The following is a 23,271-nucleotide window of genomic DNA, read 5'->3' on the forward strand; positions in this document are numbered from 1 at the left end:
GATTTAATACTTAAGATTGAGTGCCTGCCTTCCTAACTTTAACATGCACTAGCTGGAAGGAAGGAAGGAAGAAAAGAAGTAAGGAAGGAGGCTAGGAGGGAGAGAAGGAGGGAGGGAGGAAAGGAGGGAAGGAATGAAGAAAGAAAGGAAAGAGGGAGAGAAGGAGGGAGGGAGGGAAGGAGGGTAGGAAGGGAAGGAGGAAGAGAAGGAAAGAGGAAAGGAAGGAGAGAGGGAAGAATAGAGGAGGGAGGGACATTTTGTTGTCACCTACTATGAGCCAGGTGATATATAAAATATTTTCATATTCACTGTCTCATTTTAGTCTATCTAACTGATGGACTAATTGTCCATCAACAGGAGGCTATGAAATTGTGGAGGAAGTCCATTTTTAGAGAAACAAGACAGTAAGTCTATGTTAAAGACTAATTCGTGAGATAACCCTGAGCCATTCACAAAATCTCTTCATGCCTTGTACACTCATTATTAAACTTAAGAGGTTTACATAATATTATACATAATATTTAAGGTCTAATATTCTATGGCTTAATGATAGATTTCAACAGAAATCTATAATTTGAGCCATTTTCCAACCCCTCTCCCTTCTACCTCACTGGTATTATTAACATATATTTCATTGGGTTATCTCCTTCGATTTATGCAGTAGCAAATGTTTCAACTAGAGAGATGAGAGGAGTCCCTGACTCATAGAACGTGAAATTCATTCAAGAACTGGATAGCAGAGGCCAATTCCTGAGAAACTGTACATAAGACACATGGGACGTTCAGAACATTTTTCTTCTAGCCAAACTTCCCATACTCTTGTCTTAGAACAAACACTCTTATGCATAAATAGTGTAATCCCAAGAGCTACTGTGGTCACCTGTTTTTAAGCAAGTTTAAGGTATCGTGGTGTTGGGCTCCAGAACTTAAAGTCCTGAACAGGGAACCAGGCTCATAGGAAGGACTATCCATTGCAGCAGTGGACCCAGCTCATTCACTTTCCTCTTTTACTCTCCCACAAGGACAACTGAAATTAATTACCAACACCCAGGCTTCTAAAGCAGAAGAAATTTACTTGAGGTACATGGGACAAAGAAGGACACAGATTCCACATCCCAGGACCCAAAAGAAGTTATACCCCTAGCATCCTCCAGGATGAAGGATGTCAATGGTGGCAGAGGGAGTGATAATGGCTCCTCTTGGCCCACAGACTGGCCATGAAGGTGCCCCACTTCATGACTCCTATGAAGAGGAGACGACAGAGTTCTATCTCAAGCCATTATTGAGACAGGAAAGATGTAAAAGTCAGCAGGGGCAGCCCCGGGGTGTAACATCTAGGATTCAGTCCTTCTCTCCTATCCTTAGGGTAAATAAAAATGATAGCAACTATAAGTAACTCTTAAAAATTAATTCCTAGCATGTGAAAAGCACAGTACTAATTGCTTTACATGCTTCACCTTATTTAAATCTGGCAATAACCCTATCAAGGAGGTACTATAATTATATGCTTTACAGTGTTATCATCATCCTCATTTTGTAGATAAGAAAACTCATTATAAAAGAGGTTAAGGCATGGCCAAAAGTTATATTCCCAATAAAGGCAATATTAATAACTCACACTCTGTCTTTTGAAAAAACTGTCCAACAGTCCTCTTTGCAGACAGAGTCCTAGGTGTTGGGAAAGCTTATTAAAAAAGAAAAAAAATTCTAAGAAATTGAAGTGAGATCTATTGGGCACCCAGCTTGAGGGCTAGGGGTCTACAGCCAGCCTGTTTTCCCTTCCCTTAATTACGCTAGATGGTGCTCTTATTGCTAACTAGGATCCTGTATTCCTTTTATCTTAGATTCTCTTTGACTTTAGGGTATAGCAGATAAAACTGGAATTCTTTATCTTGCCCATTTGGCTATAGACAAGGGAGACTCTGTACAGAAATCCTGGCTCCAAGTGGGAGCTTAAAATGCTGATGGGCCAGTGCATGTCAAGTCCGCATGAGATGACACGGTGACACATTTGTTAATAATTCCTCCACACTGGGGGAGGGGAGATGGAAGGAGAGCCCCATTTGCAGGCTCATTTCTGGCACCTTGTTCAAGTTTTCCTCTTTGAGCTGTCATGTGGGCTGATGCCTACTCTCATGATGCCCACGGGGAGTCTGTGGATACTTAAGTGGGTGAAAATGTTGCTAGTGGTGATACTACTTTTAAGTCTAACTCTGATAATGAATGTAATTTAAATAGATAGATAAAACTGTATGTGTGTGTACATATATATATCATATAGAATGTAGATATATACATTTTACATATATAGACATAGCCATGGACAGGGACATAGATGTAGATACAGATATAGATATAGATATAGACATAGACATAGATATAAAGATATAGAGATAGAGATAGATATGTGTTGTCAGGTTTCAAATCCTAGCTACCAATTTCCAGGTCAGATTACATGCACTTCCTAAACTTGCTAATTTGTAAGACAAAAGCTATAGAAACTATGATATTAAGAGGGTTTAAAATAGACATTCTTAGAGTTTAACCATACTCCCTTGGCTATCTCAAACCTACCCTACAAGTTTAGTCTGCACTTTGTGTGACATCCTACATCATGCCCTTCTATATTAGGATATTTTATAGACTTTCATGCCTAGGATACGGTTGGTGGTCCACGTATTTGCTCTGTGGGATCAATGTGATGTTAGCATTAGCTTTATCTTTGATGTATTGATGCTGCATGTTGGATAAGACATTACTGCTCTGAGTATTATCCCTGGAGCCATGATACTGGGAGCACCTTGACCCAGAGAGGAACTATTGGTTAGAGCAAATATGCTTATAACTCAAGGACCTAAACATAAGATCCTGAGTGAAACCCTAGAAATAATTATATTATTGACCCTTTTTCCTCTCTCATTAATGGTTCCCATTGTTTGTTACGCAATGTACAATAATACGATGATTGGAAGAAGTTGAATGAAGAGGGGATATGTACAGTCATGCGTCGCTTAATGATGGGTATACGTTCTGAGAAATGCATCGTTAGGCAGTTTCATTGTTGTGCTAACACCATAGAGTGTATTTACACAAGCCTTGATGGTATAGTCTACTACACACCTAGGCTATATGGTACTAATCTTATGCGACCAGCGTCATATGTGTAGTACGTCATTGACGAAAACATCATTATGCGATGCATGACTGTAAAGAGATTTGCTCTACATAATAACTAGTTCCAATGCTAATTCTACATGGAAGGCATTTGGGCCATCTAATACGGACAGCTGCTACTCAACTCCAGTTATTAGTGATCTAAGAGAACATATGCCTGATATTGTCAGATCATCCCATTTTCTCAAGAGGCACAAATCAAATTTTACATAAGGAATCTCCAAGTTTTAAATAGTAGCAGCCATCTAAAATTATTTTTTTTAATATGTGAGGACCAAACAGTTATGTCGGCAAGCCAGACTCAGCCTGACACTAGCAGTTCCAACCTCTGGTATCAATTGTTGTAAATGGGGGCGACTCCGTGGCCAAGTGGTTAAGTTCACACACTCTGTGTCAGTGGCCCAGGGTCTCACCGGTTTGGATCCTGGGCGTGGACCTAGCACCGCTCATCAGGCCATGCTGAGGCAGTGTCACACATAGCAGAGCAAGAAGGATCTACAACTAGAATATACAACTGTGTACTGGGGGTGCTTTGGGGAGAAGAAGAAAAAAAAAAGAAGATTGGCAACAGATGTTAGCTCAAGTGCCGATCTTAAAAAAAAAGAAAAAAATGTTGTAAAAGTTTACTTCCCGGAGCTGGGTGTGAGGGGATGTCTGTGTGCACTGTGAGGGGAATAAATCTCTCATATACTGCGAGCATATTTATCTCTTTCTCTCAGTAAAACTGCAGAAGGCATGACTATTCAAGGAGTTTCTGGTACCAATCTCAAACAGTGCCTACCTTCCTAGTTCTACTAAGGATCAAAAGAGATCCCACCACAAAATACTTAACAGGACCTGGCACATACAGTGGATCCTATAAACATTTGTTTGGTTCCTTCTTTGAGCTATTATTATCACTTTCTAACCAACCTTTGAAAGAGTCATTCATCAATGTCCCTCATAACTACTTAAATTTCTTTCTGGAAAAAGAATTGTGGGTTCACCAGCAAACCATTTTATGATAGCAGCTTTGAGATTAGAGTTCTATATGTGATTAGAAAATTAGCAAGGTGGCTTTTCATTAGACCGATACACACTAGAACCGAGCCTGCAACCGCATGCCCTTTGTCAGCAACAAGGGGATGGTGCTTAGAACACCTAGATTTCCTTTCCTGTATTTTAAAGGAAGTACAGCTTCCATGCAAAATGCCAATCATCTCATGCAGAAAATATGGATGTCATCCTTTCCCAAGAATAGATACTAATTAAATGTTCCATCAGTATTAACCACTTTACTGTACTGTACTAGGTAACTTAGCATGTGCACAGAAGCATTGGCAATGTTCTAGGTTATCAGCAGCAAAATAATGAACCAGTCCCAAGAGCAACCCAAGAGTAGGGACGTAACATTCGGTAGTACAAAGAAGTGCTCAAAGTGTGAAATATTTGAACCCAGAATGGAATTCTAATTCTGAGGACAAAGATGAGAGAGGGAGAGAGAAAGATTCCAATTGTTTTTCCAAAACTAAAATGGTTCTGGTTGGTTTCTTATTTGTTTGTGGCTAGACAAAATTCTCTGAAATTACAAAAGATGGTATGCCTGCCATAGTCCTGTCTCATTTGGGAAAACCTGCATTTTCTTTTAGCCCTCATTTCCATTTCAAGTTAAATGGGTTTGTCCTACCAGAATTTTCAGCAACATGGCAGAAAGAAACCCATCTTTGTGACTGCCAGAGTGAAAATAAAACAAAAGGTGAAATAGGATTGAAAGCTACTCCCAACAAAAAACTTTTTAAACAGGTCCACGGAATGAAAGGAGTGAGTGGATGTAATTTAACAATCTATCTTTTCATTGCAGGTAAGCTGGCTCTAAGAGGAGCGTGTGACATAGGAACCTAAGAGTTAAATTCAATCGGCTATTTGTAAATGAGCTGAGGCCAATTTCTGCCTGCTGATTTCATCCTATTTCTCTATAAACAGCTGAAATGTGGCCAAGGGCAGAAGATGTATCTGCTCCTAAGTCAGAAGTTGACAAAGAAGCCAGGCTACAAGGACGGCTGCAACCAGTAGCATATATCAGCTTCATATGACCATGGAAGTCCCCATCTTCTGGTGCACATAGGACAAGAGAGCACATGTAAAATCTAAATCCATAGATAATCCAATGACATTCACACAGCTGATCACTTCGCCTTTCTTTGGCATTACATCTTACCTGTTTTGACTTCAGTAGGTCCTAGGAAACAATCCCTATTGCTGACCGATGCCCTATAATGCAATCTCTGCCCAATTTTTCTACTGAAATCATTCTCTTGGACATCATAGGAGATCTAGTGATCCTCAAATTCAAAAATCTTTCTGATCTTGACCTTCATTGGCTTCTATCTCATATTTGACTCTGGTGTTCATTTATTCCTTCCTAAGATTCCCTCTTTTCCTGGCTTCCTGGATTTTACTGGTTTTCTTTTTCTCTCTCTGATCATTTACTCTTTGTCTTCGGCTGATTTCTTCGTGTGACAACCTACACATGTTCTGCCATCAGTCTTATAACCATAACAGCTAATATTCATTAATTTTAATAAATTGTATTATCACATTCAATACTCACATCTACTCCATGAAGTAGGTATTATTAACCCCCTTATGTAGATATGGAAACTGAGGCTTGAAGGTTAAATAAAATGCCCAAGGACACAGAGTAAAAGGGAGAATCAAGATTTTAATTCATATCCATCTCATCTCTGAGCTCACATTCTTAACCTCTATCCTATATGCCTATTTTTTTCTTTTCTTAAGGATTACAACCACTTTACCTACTACCTCTCGGTGAATTCTAAACCTCATTTTCTCCTACCACAACTTTCCAGGGTATCAAGCCTGCTTTTTATATGCCCAGCACTTCTGTCCTCTTAGCCCTCAAATTGAATAACAAAGTTGAGCTCATTTTCTCTCTGCAATCTCCCTATATCCCAATTTCTGTTAATAGTACTTACCCAATGAGGCAGTTTGGTGAAATATACTTGGGAAACTATGGTGTTCCTATATCATAAAGAAAGGGTCTCATCAAAATGACTTAATTATTATGAAGGAAATTATCAGAATGGTGCTCTAGTCAGTTAGCTAGTTATTGGCTCTTTATTGAATTCAGAATGGCCTTAGAAAGCATTGAACTAATTCCAACTCAAATAAACAGGGGACTTCAAACTCTGCCCAGAATGAGGGAGGATAAATAAGTATATAAATTGAGCAGGTCTGCCCTCAACCTCTACAAATCAGGAATCAGGTACAAGCCCAGGCCCAAACCTACAGAGCTCAGCCGAGAGACTGCCAAATTGGGAATGGAATTGGTTAAACAGCAATTCATCTTGCAGCATTCCCTCCAAGTTGGACAAAAATGACCAAAGATGTTGTGAGAAAACCCTCTATGAGGCTGGCATCCGTGGTTCCCAAGGCAGAAGCTTGGAGGACTTAAAATTTCCTAAACAATCATTGAATACTGGATTATCTAAAAATGCTTTGTAATGCGTATTGACATAATTACTTACCCAAGCATTCTGGAAGGCACGTTGCAGTGTACATTAAAATCCACAAAAAGGTTCAACTTTTTTAAGGGAGTTTATCTCCATCTGAGGAGTTACAAATAATGTAACTAGAAGGGGAAATATACATATATAATCTAGATATCTTAGCCACATTATTTAATGATAAAACTTGGGAAGTAACCTAAATCCCAAGAAGAGGGGAATGCTTAAATAAATATGGCAAGATACTTGACTGGAAAGCTACTAGAAATACAATTTTGCAGGCAAAGTAAGCAAAGTGTTCTTTAAAAATATTATTTGAGGTGAAAAAACAAAAATACAAAATTGTATCTATGACATAATTCAAACTACATAAAAAGTATATTTCATGTGAAAAATATGAAAAAATTTTACTTGTAGTGGCAGAATTGTAGATGTTTTTAAACTTAATTTCTATTTTCATTCATGCTGAGATTAGGTTGTGCAAAAAATTGTCATTTGTAAACAACTAGTGTTCACCCTAAAGACGTGCAGCCCCAAAACAGGTGCACGGAGCTTTGCAGACGTGGCTGAACTCTCCCCATTCCCCTTCTCTCAGGTTTCCCACTGCCATTTGAAATTGCCTCTTGGCACAATACTGATTTAATTCTAACAACATGGGCTAGCTTCTGAGCTCATCAGACTAGAGCAACGAGAGTACGGAAGAGTAATGAGACTGCAAAATGACTGAAAAATAACATTTTCACTTCCACATAGGCATTTCCTGCTCCATCTATTGCTTATCATTAACCAATATCACTTGGATTCATCCATTCATTTGCCCTGTGCCCTTGGACAAGGTATCCACCTTCTGTTTCCTTGTCTACAGTTCATGTGAACGAGTGCACATGCAGATGCTAGAGCTGATCTTTAAGGTCCTGTCCTAATCTAGCCTCCTATAATTGATTTGTCATCTTCATGAAAACAGAATATAGAGTTCCGGAGAAAGAATAAATTGATATAACCTTTCCTAAGGGCAAGTTGGCAATATATATCAAGAGACTTAAAAATGCCCATACTCTTTGACATAGCAATCCCATCTCTGGGGTTTTTTGCAAGGAAATAATCAGAGATGCCCACAAAGATTTGTGAACCAAAATTTGCCTTATGCATAATGATGAAGAAAATAAAAACAAATGCCTAGCAGATAGGAATTGGCTAAGTAACTCCTCTGTAGACGTATGATACATTTTGAAATCATTAGAAAATATGTTTTAGAGGGACATTTAATGACATAAACAAAATATTCAGCGTAAAATATTAAGTGAAAGAGCAGGCAGGTATAATCATTAAATAGATATGTAGATATACATATATACACATATGTATTGTATATATAATACATATATATATTATGAGAGACAGAAAGTGAGAGAGAGAGGAAGGGAGGAAAAGAGAGAAAGAGACTAGGTTTAAATCTTAAACTTTGCTACTAATTACCATCTGTGTGAACTCTGGCAAGTTATTTAGCTTCTCTGTGCCTCCATTTTCTCGGTGTAAAATTGAGATAATAATAGTACTTACCTGCTAGAACTATTTTGAGGATTGAGTTAATAATTTGAAGCTCTTCATCAGCACTAGCCAAGACCAAGTACGTAGTCGATATTGGCTGGGTACTCAACTGAGACAGGAGGAAACTATAACAAAAATCCTTCAGTCTCTATGCACTTAAAGCATTTCACACACCGGATTTATTAAGGTCCCACAACAATCCTAAAGAGTTATTAGACAAAGATTTCCATTTCTAGGTTTCAGGTGAAGAAACTGAGACCCAGAAAGGTACCATAATTGGCCCAGTGCTATCAAATACATCAGTGGCAGAACTGGAAGAAAAATTTCTCTGTTACTCTTCTTTTCTAAGGCTCTTGCCATTATTTAAGAAATTAAAGAATAATTTATACTATTTGAATTTTTTACCATCTGCTTATATTTCCTGATCAAAAAATCTTAATGTCGACAGTTTAAAATAAAAAAAATGAAAGGATGTTAAAGAAACATGCAGCCTCATTAAAGGGAAGGAATGGACTATGTGACCAGTCCTCTGCCAACTTGCCAGCCACCCAGCAGTTACGCCAGCCACGCCAAAGACATTTACCACCTGACAATCTCTCCAGGTGTGAGCAGACTATATTAAATTCTAAGCACACAGTTCCTCTATAACTGCTTGTTTCCCACTAAGGTACAAGGAAGATGATGCTGGAACAGGTGGTAGAGATTCCTTCACATCCCATGAATCCCTGGTAGACCATTTCAGAGAAATTGAGATAGGACAGGACCCTCCAATATTGGTGGCTCTCTAGGGACATCTGAAGATGACTGAAGTTTCCAGTTGCTTCCAGTCTTACAAATTCCCTTTAAACCCAACTGAGTTTATCATGTGTTAGCATAAAGAGATTTTGCCCAATCTAATGAGAATTTATCCAATTCACTTGGCTCAAGAATAAAAGCCTGAGTGTGCAGCAACAGGAAAAATAGACATGACCTTTGATGACATCAGGTACAAGCAGGAGTCCTAACTTTGGTTAGATAGGAAAGAAAGCATTCTGCATAGAAGACATTTGGGAAGCACTTCTCTAGTAAATTCAGCACGTTAGTTGGAATTCTGCTGTAGGGTCTGCTTTTCTATAACTGCACCAAGCAGTGTTAAATTAATCCATTCACCTCTCTGTGTCACACTCACCATCCAAGAAACCAGGCTCTCTTCTATTTCAATTGCCCTATAAACAAATCAACGGACAATATGGAAGGCCCCTACAAAGTTAGAATTTCTAATGGAGAGACCACCTAAAACCTACACTGCAATAAAATACCACTTAGAATGGAAGAAAATAATATAGAAGCATCCCTTTCTTAATTCATGCAAATTTGTGGCTGATGTCAAGGCTGCTGAATAGAATAATAGCATGTCTGACTCACTGTCACAAAATGTAAAATGCAGGAGAAAAAAAGCGAAGGCAGAAAAGGCAAAAGTCATTATCCTCAAACTTGAAAAGAATTAGACTCATAAATTCCTCTTCTTCTGCTATCCATCAAGGATTAGAATACTTTCAGCTCATTGCTTCAACCACATCAATGTATTTAATGCTATACAGGGAAAGAATGTGAAATCTAGCAGCTAATGTCTATGGTTCATCTTGGAGTATGAATGGGAAGAACAGAAAGGGATAATTTATTTGGTTTAAGAAAAAAATCTATTCTCTTTACTCCAAATACTTTCTTCCAGAAATACAGAGTAGGTGCAGGTGTAAAATATATGGTAAAAAGCAAACGTAGAATAGGTAAAAAGCAAAATAGGATCACTACTCAGTAAACACATGACAGTAGCTCCTTTTACTGTCTCCTCAATTCATTTAACAGCCTCACAACCTCCCAGTTATGATGTCCTCACATCCTGATCCCACATCCAGTGGTCACCACGTGCTTCAAGGCTCTCCTCCCCACTCCCGCTTCTCTTCCCCACCCCACAACTGCCTGAGGTTAAGCTTTCATCATCTCTTAGACTCCAGCTGCCCAATTGTCTCCTTGACTCAAGTGCCATCTTCCTTCCATAAGATTGAGTCATCTCCTTGAGTATAAATATTTGGGGGTTCCCATTTGTCTCCTTCTGTAGTTATAAGCCACCGGCATATGGAAAGATGTGAACTTTACTGCTGGCCTGGTTTGGCTCCCAGGTGTTTCAAAAACAATTTTTATTAGTTGCCAGCATTTAAATATCATGAAAGCTCACATTTAAAATGAAATTGCAGGTTTTTCTTAGAAAATTGGATATCTGACCTCACTCCCATCAGAATGGCTATAATTAACAAGACAGGAAACAATAAGTACTGGAGAGGACATGGAGAGAAGGGAACTCTCAAACACTGCTGGTGGGAGTGCAAACTGGTGCAGCCATAAGGGAAAACAGTATGGAGATTCCCCAGAAAATTAAGAATAGATCTACCACATGATCCAGCTATTCCACTGCTGGGTATATTTCCAAAGAACATGAAAACATGAATGCGTAAAGACACATGCATCCCTATTTTCATCACAGCATTATTCACAATAGCCAAGACTTGGAAGCAACCTAGATGCCCATCAAGGGACGAATGGATAAAGAAGATGTGGTATATATACACAATGGAATACTACTCAGCCATAAGAAAGGATGAAATGTGGCCACTTGTGACAACGCGGATGGACCTTGAGGGTATCATGCTAAGCGAAATAAGTCAGAGGGAGAAAGTCAAATAGCGTATGATCTCACTCATAAGTAGAAGATAAAAAACAATGACAAACAAACAAACACATGGAAACAGAGACTGGATTGGTGGTTACCAGAGGGGATGTGGGGAGGGAGGAGGGCGAAAGGGGTGATTAGGCACATGTGTGTGGTGATGGACAGTAATTAATCTTTGGGTGGTGAACATGATGTAATCTACACAGAAATCAAAATATATAATGATGTACACCTGAAATTTATATAATGTTATGAACTAATGTTACCGCAATAAAACAATTAAAGAATGAATAAAAAAAAAATTTTAAATTGAAAAAAAAGAAAATTGGATACAATTTTCTTGCAATGCAGGGTTTACGCACTAGAAAAACCACCATCTGTGGGAATGGTGTCTTAGCTGCCTTCCTTTGAAGGGACCTTACTACCCACGTCACCACGGTTACTATTTGGTCAGTGTCACTCATTTATATTACCTTCTTAGCCTCTGTATACAACTGAGTCTGTGACCTATGACCTACAATATCAAATCCAAACTTTTTATCATGGTTTTCCAAGTCCTTCACAATGTTGTTCCAATTTAAATATGCCAGGCCTAATTTCCAGCTACACCCATCCCATAAACACCTGCCACCACACATCCTCCCCCACCATATGTCATGCCTCTGTGCTTATTATCATGGCTTTTATGCTCAAAGTATCCTCCCTATCCTTGCCTTGTCTTGTAAAATCCATTACCAATCACCACTTGTCAATCACCACTGATCAACTCAAATTGTATGACTTCTTGATCATCTTCCCTGATTACTTCCCCCAGAAGTCTCATCATTTGTATTTTTGTAACATTATTATAGCACTTGTCAAGATGTATTTAAAATGTTAAAAGTCAGTATCCCTAAACTGGTGGGGATGATGTCTCATCTCTATTTTCCCCAAGGAATCTAGCATAAATATGGCCAATAGTGGATGTCCTATAAATATTTGTTCAAATAAAATTAGATACCAAGAACCCTGACTGGGATGCTAATGCTATTCTATGCTTCTTCCTTCCACTACAGAACTTCAGCCAAGGGAAAACAGCTGTAGTATCTTGCTCTAAAATCTCCTCAAAACATGAGGTTGATTCCACTAGTATCTTTGACCCATGTCTTCTCTTTTAATATAACAGTCTAGGAAAAATTTCATCTTAAATTCCTAGTTATGTGAGAGTGACTTGGTTGCAACTCTTTCTCCCCTGCCAAAGAGAAAACTCAATAATTCATGGAGGCAGCAGAAAGCTGTCTAAAGCTTCCATGGCCTGTCTGTGGGGGGCAACAGGAGCAGGCTTTGAGCAATTTTCTCTCCAACCCTGTCACTAGCAAGCCACACTCCCATCCTCTGCAATCAGAATTGACTCAACTCTTACAATATTGTTCTGCCAAGACAAGAATTGGGATCATCACAACCATAGCGTTAAAAATGTTATAGGCTTCATAAAAACAATCACATCAGCTATAAAACGGTAGGTGATCAAGGTTGCTGCTCCACTTTCATAACTTAGTTTGACGTGCCTGGATGGAGAAACAAATTATAGGTAATTCCTAGCCCACCTTCCGCTATTGTGGAAAATGATACATTGCACCTATTTCCAGGCAGACTGCCACAGTGGTAAAGAGAGAATAAATGTTTTTCAAATGATAGGAAATAAGGCTGGAAGAGATCTTGCTGGATAGATTTAGATAATAGTGTCTGAGAGTTGGAGCCATCCCAAAACTGTTCTGGGGTTCAAAGAGATGGCAGAAAAATCACAATACTCACACCCCTGATTTATTATGGAAATAGCATATTCTGGAATCTGACACATCTTAAGTTATCTAAAGTCACATTACTGGTCCAATGATTGTGTGTATGACCTTGATCAAGGTCCAATCTCTTTGTCTGTAAAAAATGTTTGTCTTCATCTTTAAAAAATCAATAGGAATCCTGTGACTGAACCCACTGCTGCTTAACTGCATGGAGCACTTTTAAGGGTTAAATAAGACAATGCATACGCAAGCATTAGCCTAATGCCTAGAAGACAGCAGATTCTAAATAAATCAGTGTAAATGACCTTCCTCTATCCACACCTCTGAAGTTTTCTGCCATTCAAGGTGAACTACCTTCCAAGTAACTCACCCTCACTCACACACACGCAAACACATGCAACACTTCCATCCCCACTCCCACTACACACCCTACCCTTTCTCTTGCTTTGTCTCACCACATAGACAACCCCCTGGATGTATGGAGGTGCATATGCTAGGGTTTTATACAGTATGCTTCTATCTATCTATCACGCCAGGTTAAAGTCAGGTATACGAACTTTTGCTTCCGGATATTAAAAAAAAAAACAGGAATTTTGGAAACCTCACAAGAGCAAGTCAAGGTAGAGTGACTCAAATGTTCCCAGCTTCAACTTTTTCCTTCTTCGGCCTCCCTAAAAGATTTCTCAGAAATTCCCTGTCACGTCTTATTGCACTGCCTTGATCACTGCTGACAGATCATGGAACCTTTTGGAAGCTGATGAAGTATAAGTATTATGGTTCAAAACTCGGCAACACAGGTATTACAGTGACAGATGGCACAGCTAGGTAAAAGAGATGGAAGCACAGAGATGCCTGACTAGCGAAGTGCTATTAATGCAGAATGACTGTTCATTTGGGGACTGCAGAGAATCAGCACTGGGGGAAAAAATTGTTTTAATGACAACTACAGACTGGGGAAACGTAGACAGTAGGGCGGTGGTGATTCCTGCCCTGTCCTAATCTTTAGGTAATCTAGGGACAGGTCCTTTTTCTCAAAGGAGTGTGGAATGAGTTTTTTTGTTTTTGGGGTAGGGGAACAGGCCCACAGAATAAACCTATTTATTTCCCTCACTAGGTTCTCTCCCTAGGTGAGTCCATGTGACAAAATTCCAAGCGGAGAAATTTAGGAAAAGTGTCAAGCTACCGGGTACGGGCACCCTGTAGAAAAGCTTGATGTCTCACTGCACGGAATTGCTCTGTCTAGCTGGACATTCCTTAGGCCATGGAAGGACTTGTGCACAGATGCCTCTGGTTCTTTAATAGGTAGCTTCTAGCTTCCTGACTTCCCCCTTGAAATCCCCGCTTCTCCTGTCTTTCACAAGTGCTAAGTCCCCCCCCAGCAGTTAATAAGGTCCAGTTTCCGCTGGGTCACAGGAATGTTCAGGTCCTCAGTGAGGCTTTTATGTTCCAGATCCTTTTTCCAATATTCATTTCTGTTCCTGGGTAGAAGGCTGTGGGACGAACTTCACACCAATGTGCAGGGCCAGAAGAAAGATGTGGGGTGATATGCCCCTCCAGGGTGCAGGTTGCTTTCTGACTGATTTAGCCTTAGCTTTTGTTATCTAAAAATATTAATATCTTATTCTAAGGGTTAATTATCTACCAATAACTGTTGATATCTACATATAAAATTCCCATTTCCCCAGCTACCACTTCTTTCTGGACCTTATTTTGGTAAATACACATACATGTATATATGTATGTCCTTCCTGTGTTTGAAGCAGAGTGCAATAACTCCGTTACATGGGATCTTCCCATTTGAGGGAAGTCCCATCCTGAGGGGGTACACCATCAAATGGGGATAGAGGCAGGCTGCTAGACAGGCAGGTGCAGTGCACAGCTGTAGCCCAGCCCTTTATCTAAAGCAAAGAAGACTGCATACAGGATCAGAAGGATGAAAGGGCCCACAGTGGAAGTAGGCAGGGCCAGCCAGCCCAGGTCAGTTGGCTTGTGATGGGAGGTTGATGTCCTCAGAATGGCAAGCTTCTGTTGCTCCTTCAGCCAAAACATTCTTTTCAGTACCATCTAGTAACTTCCCTTGGGTATATGGCAAGGAAAAAAACTATTTTCAATCAACACTTCTAGTTAGATGTACCTAAATTCTTACTATGCTAAAAGTTCCTTAGTTACAGAACTAGGCTAAAAGAGCCTGGACTAAAGCTTGGGCTTCTCAGGAACAGAGTAGGAAAATGGAAGAAACCATTCTGAGTTTTCTCTGATGTCAATCCTTGTTATACTAATTAATATCAATAAATACAAGCTGGTAAAGCTGTCAAGTAAAGACAAGACAAAATAGATACACTTCACAAATAGGTTTTAATTGCTTTTTTTTATTATTGAGATATACTTGCCATTTAACACTGTAAATTTAAGGTGTACAATGGGTTGATTTGACACACTTATATATTGCAATATGATTACCACTGTAGTTGTTAGCTAACATTTCCATCAGACCACATAATTATCATTTCTTCTTGGTGACGACATTTAAGATCTAATCTCTTAACAATTTTCAAGTATATTACACAGTATTTGTTAGCTACAATCACAATGCCGTAAGACAGATCCCCAGAACTTATCTTCTAACTGCAACTTTATACACTTTGACCAACATATCCCCAATCCCCCCACCTCACAGTCCCTGGTAACCACCACTCTGCTGTTTCTATGAGTTTGGTTTTTTTAGACTCCACGTATAAGTGATATACAAGATTTGTCATTCCTCTGTCTGATTTATGTCACTTAGCACAATGCCCTTAAGGTCCATCCACATTGTTGCAAATGGCAGGATTTCCTTCTTTCTCAAGGCTGAATAATATTTTATTGTATATACATACAACATCTACTTTACGCATTCATCTGTTGATGGACTCTTAGGAAGGTTCCACATTTTGGCTCTTGTGAATAACGCTGCATTGAAATTGGGATTGTAGATATCTTTTTGATATCCTGTTTTGATTTCCTTTGCATATATACCCAGAAGCGTGATTACAGGATCACATGGCGCTCTATTTTTAATTTTTTGAGGAACCTTATTCTATCTTCCATAGTGGCTGAACCAATTTACATTCCTACCCACAGTGCATAAGGATTCACTCTTCTCAACATCCTCACCAATATTTATTTCTTGTCTTTTTGATAATAGCCATTCTAACAGGTGTGAGGTGATATCTCGTGATTTTGATTTGCATTTCCCTGATAATTAGTGATGTTGAGCATCTTTTCATGTACATTTTGGTCATTTGCATGTCTTTGGAAAACTGTCTATTCAGTTCCTCTGCCCATTTTTTAAACAGATTAAGTGTTTTTGTTATTGAGTTGTATGAGTTCTTTATATATTTTGTATATTAACCCCTTATCAGATATATGCTTTCCAAACATTTTCTCCCATTCCATAGGTTGCCTTTTCATTTTGCTGATTGTTTCTTTTGCTGTGCAAAAGCTTTTTAGTTTTATCTAGTCCCACTTGTTGAGGTTTGCTTTTGTTTCTTGTGCTTTTGGAGTCATATCCAAAAGATCATTGCCAAGACCAATATCAAGGAGCTTTTTCCCTATGTTTTCTTTTAAGAGTTTTATGGTTTCAGGTCTTATATTTAAGTCTTTAATCCATTTCAAGTTAATTTTTGTGAGTAGTGTAAGACAGGAGTCCAATTTCATGTTTCCACATTTAATTTCATTTAAAAAGAATAGTAGCAGGATTGCTCGTGTATCACATATGTGGAAACTACTTTAGAGAGAAACCAAGATATGCAGGACTAGTTAGCTGATTGATCGTTTAACTGGCTGATTACTATGAATGTTTCTCAGTCCTATAGCAAGATCGAGGCCAATTAGGAACATTTGTTCCAAAACTGACTCTGTTACTATATGTGTCCAAAAGAAAAACACATTTTAAAATTATCCCCTAAACAGATCTACCTGTAAAATAAACATAGCTTACCTGCTACTCTTGGTATAACAGAGAGGATATAAACATGTTTTCTTTAATGGAAAATTTTTGCACATATATTAAATAGTCAAATTCTCACCTAAATATAATATTTTCCTATTATTATCTTCTAGGCATGACTTCTATAGACATTATGCCTAGTTTGTAATAGCTGTTAGGAAGAAGGGCATATTACCAACTTCTACAAAACTGAAGAGCCAAGGCAATCATCTCTAACACCAAGAGCTAGTAATTCCATACCGCAGATCAACTCATTCAGTTACTAACAGGTTCATTTTGAAAACTGCTTTATCTTGAAGAATTCAGCTGAGAAATTTGTTGTTAAAATTTAAATATTCTATGGGAACTTTGTGGAGACTTTTTTATGGCCGAAGTGGGCATTTGGAAACATTTTCCAGATTAAAATTAGAAGGGCCATGCTCCATGATGTCAAATGAAGAGGTCCCGGGTAACCATTTGTTCATGGATTGCAGCAGATTCCACTTTCCCTTCCAAGGCAAATCATGTCACTGCCCTCGGGTCTCTTCTCAACCCATCTTCCTGATGAGGTAAGGTTTCTTCCCATCAAGCTTCTCGAATTTCACGAGAGGGTGTCAACATTATCCAAAGAGCAGCAGAACACTAAAGCCATAATAAGTGTGACAGAACATTTCCAGTCCAAGTGCTTGTCAAAAAGTATAACTTCAAACTCAGTGACACTCAGAACTTATCAAAATTTTGGTCAAGGGAAATAATATTTCTGGAAAATTGCCTGAGGAACAAGTAGTCCATCCACTGCTCTAACATTCAAAACAAGTTATCCTCAGACTGAACCACACCACTACAGAGCTATATATATAGGGCCTTCTCTTTTCTGTACCCTCTTCCCCCAAGGAAAAATTTCCAACTGCTTTTACTGAGTCATACTGGTATTACACCACCACACACACTGAAGAATGTTACTACAGGGATACTGTTGAAAACATTATTCACAACATACCCTATGTCATCCTAAAAATGACCTACAGATAAAAAATTACTCTCAACAATTAATAATACATTGCTTCCTTTGAAAAATTGGTTTGTTTAATCTTACAGATGTGTGAACTGTGTGTCTTGATTGCTTTCTTCTTTTATTGATTGCCAGAAAGTTCAGAGGCAAATATTGGTACCATTCCCCCAGGACCTTACAGTACAATTCTGCATTTTAATTTTACCCCTAGCTTTACCCTATTTACCCTTTACCTTTATTTTTATTGTTGTTGTACTTTCCTTGATTAGTTACTTTCATCTGTTGTAGAGCATTTTAGCAATCCTTTTTTTTTTTTTGGAAGGATGATTCTATTAAAAATAGTTTAATTCACTTAACTAAGCACTTGACATAGCATTTTCTTAGGCACCATGATACCTTTTGTATGACTTATCCTATAATCCAAGTACCTTAACTGGGATCTGAACATTTGATTTAAGCGGAGGCAAACATTCATCGATAACAAGCACGGATTAGAAAGTCTCCAAGGATTTTCAAGATCATCAAGGAGGCTACACTGAAAATTTTTGAATCCTGGCTACTTTTTTTCCTTAAAATAAACAAAAGCTGGTAAAGAGCCATTATTTCCCTCAATAAATTAAGTACATTTTTATTTAATTATACATTTATAAATATAAGTTACATCTTATTCCACAATGACTGAGGGAAAGTTTCAGAGACAAACTAAAGCTTTGATAAAATGTTCTCAAGATTGAATTTGGGACTAGGATAAGGAGAAATTACTAAGTTATTTCCTTGATATTAAGAGGGCTTCAAAGAGAACCATGCTCTTCCTCATCAATAACAAACATGCGTTTAGTATTTACAACACTGAAGTCTCTGTTCCCATTCTCGAGAGGCTTGAAAGTCTCATTCCATTTCCTATATAATATCACAGAAGAGGTAAATTTTACTAGCTGTTTTTCAGCTTTCTTCATCTCTACTTTTCTTTTTACTGCATGTCTAAGTCTGAATGCTCTCTTGCGTTTCTTTATATCCAACATACTTGAGCTAACTATCCCATATTTCAGGATTAGTGAGCTAAATTTACAAGGTTAACTGAGATTCTTTGCAAATTCACATGCTAAAATGAAGCAAAATCAGTTTTACTTCAAGATTCTCATTAACGTGTTACTTATTTTACGTAAAATAAGACAATAACTTTGAGAACTACCACTTTCCATAGCATGGTCACATCAGTATGGATCATCACTGAGCATGTCTCCTTTTTTGCCTCCATAGATCTTCATCTCCATGGTAGTAATGCAGCCAGTAATAACACAAAGTGCAATGAGGGCACCACCACCATGCCTGTCATGACATGGAATCCATTACCAAAGCTGATCATGAAATCCATTACCTCCTTGTTCAGGGCTCTCTTCACTAGCAGTGACTGATGGAGGTCACTTTCATCAACAAACTCATGATGCCAGGAATTCAAGAGCCTCCCTCATCAAGACACTAGGAACAAGAGCAGCCTAGCAGTGGTTTTGTCTTTTGACATTGTGTGAGAAACTCATGCCTGGAGCACTACTTGACAGCCACAGATACTTGTAATCAAATTTCTCCCTTCAACTTCTCTGAAATGTTCAGCCTATATAGCCTCATTAGTCCCTCTCCACCAAAGAAACTCCTGCTTTCTGCTGAAACTCAAAGAACAGTGACCACCAGAATTTGCTTGCATGGAAGTTTCAACCGAAGCACCAAGGTACTACAGATTTCAGTTACCACAGTGTGCTGTCAAACAGAACAAAATGCTGATTTTCAAAGCAGGCAGCATAGAATCAATCTGAAGACTGACCCTCAGTGAAGATTTAAAAGGATAAGCAGAGAGATAGAATTTGTGAAGAAATTTCTTTGGAGAGAACTGTTCCCTTACTACAATTCTCAAGCCCCACTTTATCCTCCCATTACCAAGAGGCAGGGCTAGCATGAGTTCTCCTCTTCATCTCAAGCCAAGATAGTGGCTTCACTTTATCCATATTAGCCAAAAACTGAAGACAATCTAGGTGATCATCAGCAGAAGAATGGGGAAAAAACTGTGCTATAGTCATAAAAGAGAATACTACTCAGCAATAAAAAGGAAATACTGATACATATAACAATGTAGTTGAGTCTCAAAAACATTTTAAGTGATAAAATCCATACACAATAGAATAAATACTAAACAATTTCATTTATCACAAGCTCTAGAACATTAAATCTGATCTACAGTGGAAAAACAAAACAAAAAAGTGGTTGGTTCTGGTGGGTGAGGGGTGTGGGGCTTAACATTGAAGAAGTATGGAAGAACTTTCTGAGACAACGTCTATCTCTTGATAGAGTTTGGATTACACAGGTGTAAGCATTTCTCAAAACTCAATAGAAATACACTTGATATGTACATTTCATTGCACGTAAGTTTTACATCTAAAAAATATAAACATATATTGAACTCTAGTTAATAATAGGCATATTGAAGTGTTCACAAGAAAATATACAGATGTCTGCAATTTATTTTGAAATGTATCAAAAATTAGATGGATTGGTAGATACATAAAGAGATGAATAAATGGATATATATGTAATAAAATGAGCATAGTAAAATGTAATGGTAGATGGTAGGCATATGGATGTTCACTGGAAGTTTTTTCAACTTCACAGCATATTTGAAAATTGTCGTAATAAACTACTGAGGGAAAATACGTTGGTGTCTTCAATATGTCTCTTGTAGAACCTCATACCAGTCTCCCAGAATTAGACAAGCACAATGGACTAGTGCCTGTCTCTGGCCTGCAAAATCAGAGGGCAAGAGAGCCAGGCTGGCCAGATATTTTGGCAGTAGAGCAAAGGTTGCTGCTGTGTTTGATTTGCCCCACCAGGCAAGGACAAAGGATGTGTAAGCATTTCCTGTGGACCAGGTAAGGTTCTACAGGAAAGCAACTAGCTTGGAGCCACTGTGACTCCTGCCCAAGATGACTATATGGGAGGGCAAAGGCTAGAGGAACAGAGGATATTATCCACAACAGGAGATTTAGAGTCACAGGGGCCCAGCAAAACAGCCTCTGAAAATCCCACACAGGTATTCATGACAGAAAGTATCCACTTGCCAGACCCAGAGAACATAGTCATCTTATACTAGTACTGGTCAAGGAAGACCATCTTCCACCTTTTCACTGATGTCTGATCCACTGCAACTCTACAATGGTCAGTAACAGCAGCTTGCTCAGGGGAGGTGGTAAGCAAACAGTGTCATCCCACTCTTTTCCTCCTGAAGCACATAACCAGCCTGACCATGCCAGACCTGAAGAAGTTGGCATGGATAATGGGGAAGGAGGGTAGATATGACTTATCTTAGAATAAAATCAGAAGTACTATTTAACATGTTAGACTGGGCATTCTAACTTCTTAATCAAAATGCTGTCTTTTAATTTAAAGAGACTATAGGACTCTCAGTTGTCCAGGAGTACCAGAAAAGCTATGGATCATAGTGGCAGGGAAAATAAAATCCCACACTAAATAAATTTTAAAGGACAATAGATGTAGTGGATACTTTGCATGTCCTACCCAGATCCCCTCCTTCAGGTCACTGCACCCACCATGCTGTCAGTGTCGGCTGTTTATGGCTCACAGCAGCCTCCTTCTCCAGAGAACTGCCTTCAGCAGAACAGAAGCCACCTCACCCGGATGTCATCACTGTGCATGACTACCTTCCAGTAGAAAGTGGCCAATGACAGACTCAGAGTACAAAAGGTGGGATTTCAAGGTGGAGCTCAGTTCCATGGGGCACCATGTGCACCATGACCCCCATGGGACAAGGCTGCTGTTAAGCTTCAGGCAAGCCCTCAAGCCCACATCCTGCCTTAGTTGTCTTCCCCTGTCCTATCGTGCTTCCTTATTCCCCTTCTCCTAAAGTTACCCTCAATAAGTATCTTGCACTTGCACATGAATCTGCAACTCAGGCTCTGCTTCTAGAGACCCCTACCTGAGACAAAAATAAAGCTGAATTTTTATTATATTGTGCCCATTCTAGAACAAACAGCTTGACATGAATGCACAGACAAACTCTCATCTGTTGGCTGATCTTCCACAGTCTCAGCGCCCTGTTTATTACGGCTTCCCCAGCTCTCCCCCATCCATCAGGTAAGTGTGCACAAGCTTTCCTCAGTCCAGCCTTTCTTCATTGTCTCTGCATCCTCATTTGCCCTCAGACTGTTCTGCACTTAAAAACAAATTCATTTTTTCATTTTTCTCTTCATAGAAAGTTCAATTGTAAAATTTTAACATATTTGTCTTTTTTAAGGGGAAAAAAAAAAAACCCTATATCCTTCATGTATAGCAATTTTACATAAATACTGCACTGAGGGTTAAATGTGGGTCCCAGACCTCTTTGTTGTAATAGTATGATCTCCAGCTAGTGGACAAACCCTGGTCATGGCGGGCACTGTAGTGGAGCCAGGACAGACAGATGGGGCAAGTGCTGCTTCCAATACATTTCTCAGATGAACCTGGGAAAAAATCATTCATAATGTTAAATAAAAACAAGAAACAATATTGAGGGCATGCAGCCACCTAGGAATCAGGTCATCAGAAAATGTGACCCTTGATGAGTGCATTGACCATCAAAGAAGAGGGCCAGTTCCGTGGAAGTTACAAAACAGAGCTAAAGTACGGTTTAATTATAGTTAATCTGGAGAATTTTTTTTCACTATACTTTCAATGATTGAGGTTAAAAGCTAAGCTAAACATTATAAAACAGCTATGCTATAAACATCACAGCCCTTTACCTCAGGAATCTATTTATGTCCCTCGGAATGGGGTCAAAATTCTGGAAACCACAGTCACATCTTTTTGGTGAAAAATTTGTACTGGAAATTGTCAGGTTGGACTTAACACATAAAGGGAGGAAATGCGAGCTGCATGGGGGGCGGGGCACAGTGAGGTAACAGAGAAATAATTACACAGGGTTTGGGGCCATGCAAAAGGAGAACTGGGAGATAAATACTCAGCTATCAAGAGAGGAAATGTACTCAGGACCTATCCTCCGTTCTCACTGTAAACCTTGAATATGTTACACATCATCAAAATACTACAGGAAACCCTAAATTCAAGCCAGAAATGTCAGATATTTATAGCAATTTCCAGGATAATCTTTAACACATTCCCCGCTAGGAATTTAAGGATCGAGTTTCTATAACTGGTTCAAGTGTCTCCCAGAGGTTCTGGACCCCGGTTTCCTCAAGTATTTAGAGGAAAAATTTATTCTTTAGTTTGCCATGTTTTGTTTCGTTTTCCAAGTCTGGTCCTTGGAGCTTTGGTATCTAAATCAACTGGGGAGCTTATTAAAAAATGCACAATCCAGGGACCAGCCCCAAGGCCTAGTGGTTAAGTTCAGCATCCTCCTCTTTGGCAGCCTGGGTTCGGTTCCTGGGCACAGACCTACACTACTCATTGGTGGTCATGCTGTGGTGGCAATCGACATACAAAACAGAGCAAGACTAGCACAGATGTTAGCTCAGGGCAAATCTTCCTCAAGCAAAAAGACGAAGATTGGCTACAGATGTTAGCTCAGGACGAAT

General features: G+C 39.0%; 1 long non-coding RNA gene across 5 annotated transcripts in view; it reads right to left on the reverse strand.

Moving 5' to 3' along the window:
* LOC102150976 (uncharacterized) overlaps nt 1-22,610 on the reverse strand; it is a 79,143-nt gene extending 56,533 nt beyond the window's left edge. For 3 of the 5 annotated variants that reach the window (XR_011427346.1, XR_011427345.1, XR_002800753.2), the window contains exons 1-2: nt 22,480-22,596; nt 22,079-22,200 (exon numbers count right to left, since the gene is read on the reverse strand). This is a non-coding gene — a long non-coding RNA (uncharacterized lncRNA). Of the gene's footprint in view, nt 1-21,689; nt 21,915-22,078; nt 22,201-22,479 lie in introns of those variants that run through there. The other 2 variants (XR_001378551.3, XR_288574.4) reach the window with 2 other exon arrangements.
* Between the last annotated feature and the right edge of the window lie 661 nt (nt 22,611-23,271).

Source organism: Equus caballus, chromosome 16 (assembly GCF_041296265.1).
Source record: "Equus caballus isolate H_3958 breed thoroughbred chromosome 16, TB-T2T, whole genome shotgun sequence".
Lineage (NCBI taxonomy): Eukaryota > Metazoa > Chordata > Mammalia > Perissodactyla > Equidae > Equus > Equus caballus.